The sequence below is a fragment of the Limulus polyphemus genome, unplaced genomic scaffold (genome assembly GCF_000517525.1).
Source record: "Limulus polyphemus unplaced genomic scaffold, Limulus_polyphemus-2.1.2 Scaffold6298, whole genome shotgun sequence".
NCBI lineage: Eukaryota > Metazoa > Arthropoda > Merostomata > Xiphosura > Limulidae > Limulus > Limulus polyphemus.
This window is the reverse complement of record NW_013671908.1, coordinates 1-4,068: the sequence shown is the minus strand read 5'-3', so window position 1 is coordinate 4,068 and position 4,068 is coordinate 1. Positions and strand designations below refer to the sequence as shown.

General features: G+C 32.4%; 1 long non-coding RNA gene across 1 annotated transcript in view; it reads left to right on the top strand.

Moving 5' to 3' along the window:
- Positions 1-1,967, top strand: part of LOC111089451 — a 5,252-nt gene extending 3,285 nt beyond the window's left edge. The window contains exon 4 of the long non-coding RNA XR_002613733.1: positions 1,916-1,967. This is a non-coding gene — a long non-coding RNA (uncharacterized LOC111089451). The remainder of the gene's footprint in view (positions 1-1,915) is intronic.
- Positions 1,968-4,068: the final 2,101 nt, after the last annotated feature.

The window sequence follows — 4,068 nt, the reverse complement described above, 5'->3', positions numbered from 1 at the left end:
CACAACAACGAATTTTAGAAGTGTATAGTCACTTACTACACAACAACGAACTTTGTAAGTGTACAGTCACCTTACTACACAACAATAGAACTTTGAAGTGTAAGTCACCTTACTACACAACAACGAACTTTGAAGTCTGTAGTCACCTTACTACACATCAAATAACTTTGAAGTGTATAGTCACCTTGTTACACATCAAATAACTTTGAAGTGTATAGTCACCTTGTTACACATCAAATAACTTTGAAGTGTATAGTCACCTTGTTACACATCAAATAACTTTGAAGTCTGTAGTCACCTTACTACACATCAAATAACTTTGAAGTGTATAGTCACCTTACTACACAATAACGAACTTTGAAATGTAGAGTCACCTTACTACATAACAAAGTACTTTGACCCTGCCTCACTGCCATGAATATTTTTACATCCACTGCAAGCCTTGAAAATATCTCCCTTTTCTACATGTATTATCATGTACTGAACCAGCCTATGATGTGATCATCATTATATTGTAGCCTTTTACAGTAAGAGGATGATACATCTTCTATGCACAGAAATCCCATGAGCACTAGCATTTCAACAAAGGCTCATTACTCCCTCAGCTGCATTGTTCCACATGAATCCTCTATCTTTTCTTCAAGTGAAGTAACAGGAGAACCTTTGCTTCCGCTGTAGATGCACATAGGGTTGGGGGTTTTACTACAGGTCACTCATTACACTACAAACCAAGCTGGATGGATCTAGCATTCTTTTGAGGATGTTTTCTTCCTGCATCTGATTATTCTGGTAAGTATCCTGCATATTTCTCCAGTGTGGTACCGTCTTACTTATTGCCCCAACCACAACACACACTCACGCTCAGCCGACCATCTAAGAGATAATGGCTGGTTGAGCAATCTTATTTTCTGCCCACCATAATGCCATCTAGAAGTTTTTTTTGACAATATATTTTGCTTTATCAGGAAAAAAGTATACCTTGCATGAGAAAGATGCAACATCACATCAAACGATACCCTGCTAAGTTAATCCCTAATCCATCCTAGTGAGTGACATACTCTATGGTTTCCCTTTCAGATGCTATAGTTTCAGAAAGGACCTTATCTTATTAATTTCTTTATCTCTACTGGTTCTTCCACTATTTTATTAATGTGAGATTCTTGCTCTTTGTTTAACAGAGAGGTGAGTATACATTTCTTAAGTTAACATTTTCCTTACTGAGAATGTTTTTCAAATAAGCACACACACCTCTCCACAATCTCTACACTTGTTATCCACATGTATTTCCAATAGGTACTCACCTCTCTCCAAAACCCCCACACTTATTCTCCCCATTCCTGGTGTATTTCTCTTGTCTTGTCAAGAATTAGCTTTTGTTATAAAGCTAGTGCTTATGAAAATTATTGCATATAGAGAATGTTAGTGGACGGCTATAGTCTGATGATGATTATATCATAGGCTGATGCAGTTGTACAGTAGTAGGTGGGAGCTTCATTTAAGGCTTGTAGCATGTGCAAAAAATCTTCATAGCAGTGGCATGAGATTATAACTCCTTGCTGTGTAGAAAGGTGAGGATCTATCTGAAATACCAGAAAAATGTTAACAAAAGTATTTACATTATAAGAAGATCGTATTTTCTCCACTACATGTTTGTGATTGGTATAAAATATTACAGTAAAAGTAGTTCAGACAAGAGAAGTAACTAATATTTGTAGTGTTTTACATAGTTCTTGGATGATTATGTAAAAAAACGTGTTTTCACATTTTTCTCAGATCATGTATAATTAGTGCGAGAAAAAACATTATTTTTCTCTCATCTTACATTATTAGTGTTTGAACATATTTTACTTTTTTTTTTCTCAGATATTTCATAATTAATGCGTGAATAAACATCTTTTGTTATTTCTTTTCTCAGATTTTTGTTTATTGAAGGTGAGTGAGATCATTAATATTTTTTGGTTAAGTCTGTACTTTAAATGGTATCAAATGATGCTTGCTGTAGTGTTTTTAGTTAGATTTCTTTGGATGAAGATGTTCATTCATTAATATTTTCATAATATTTATGGTTAAATCAATTTTTATCAAGGTATGTGTAGTTACTATTTTGATTTATATTTAGTTTATCTTTATTACATATATTGTGTGTGTATGTTGAGGTATTTTTTGTTAATGTATTTTTTTTATAAATCTGTAAATGGGACAGCTTATATTTTAGTTTGAAGTCATTGATTTAGGATGTGTGAAACTACTATTAATATTCACAATGAGAACTTGGAAAGTTTTGAAATAACATTCATCCTGCAGGACAAATGACATAAAATTTTACTTGTTCTACAATTGTCAATTAAAGGCTTTTACTTCTACTTTTTAATAATATAAATATAAACTGTGTTGTTGAGCTTTGGATTCTTCTACAGTAGGTGTCTGTGACTTGTTGGTAATAAATTCAACAATAAATGAACAGTATGCACTCCACTTGTTTTCAAAATAATATATATGTTCAGAACAAGTTAACGTATGTACAACAAATTCTTCAACACCATATATATTATGGACATATCATAAACACTATATATAGTTCTCTTCTTCTTGTCAAAAGTCCACTTAAGCCTATTGAATTGCTTTAGAATTTCACTGAACAAGCCAAACTACCTTTTTATATTTCTATCGCTTTAGTATTCCATGTATAATTCACTCATTGAGTTACTGCAGTTGTATCCTGAACTTCCGATACTCATTTGCTTTTTCATATTTAGGCCTACTTCCAATAATCACCTGCTTTTTTTATCAAAGTCCACACAGGCAGATTCAATTGCTTTGGAACATCCTTTGATGAGACAAATTATTCTCCTAAAGTGTCAGAAAACTGTTAATCTCACTTTAAAATATATCAACCATTAGGCTATCCACTCCTATGATGGTTAACTTTCCTTTTCTAACCTTATCTTTGGTCGCACTTCTACTTCCCCTTTTGTCTCTCTTTTTGCTCTGTCTGTCTGCTGTTTCCGGTTGTCTCACACTATTTATATGTTTATCACTTAATCGTCTACCCGCCTTCTAAAAATCTATATTCTCGACGTCAGTGTATTGCCCGCGACATTCAATAGTCTCAACATCAATGAATTATAAACACAACTTCCAACAGTCGTCTGCTTTTAACTCTCTTATTATAAAAAAACACTATAAAGTAATGAAATATTAACTCACAAAATAAATAAATTAATACCACCTACACTAAACAGTCTTTTATATCATAACAAAGATGTTTCAAACAGTATAATTTTCCAAGGTCATAATAAATGCAGGTGAACTTTAGATGTTGACCTTATTCTTGATGGCACTATCATAACTTATTCCACCTATCCTGATGAACAGTGATTTACAGTAGAGGCCACAGTCTTGCTTAAGAAAGGAATTGCCTATTTATAATATTTGCTTTGTTATCTACCAACCAATGATCAACATCTCTTTGCATGAAGTATATGTAAATATGATAAGCATCATGTCCAGAAGACCAATAATAAGTTTACATTTTTACCTCTAATTTCAAATAAGGTTATATAAACAAAGAATCCATAAAAGATTGGAAAAAGTCGGGAAAAACTCAAAATAGCAGCATTTCCAAGTTGGATGAAGCTGTTAGGAAATAAGTGCATGTGCCATCAGCTGTAAAACAAATATGATGCTAAGAAGAACACATCACATTAGCTGTAAAACAAATATGATGTTAAGAAGAATATATCACATTAACTGTAAAACAAATATGATGTTAAGAAGAATACATCACATTAACTGTAAAACAAATATGATGCTAAGAAGAATACATCACATTAGCTGTAAAACAAATATGATGTTAAGAAGAACACATCACATTAACTGTAAAACAAATACGATGCTAAGAAGAATACATCACATTAGCTGTAAAACAAATATGATGTTAAGAAGAACACATCACATTAACTGTAAAACAAATATGATGCTAAGAAGAATACATCACATTAGCTGTAAAACAAATATGATGTTAAGAAGAACACATCACATTAACTGTAAAACAAATATGATGCTAAG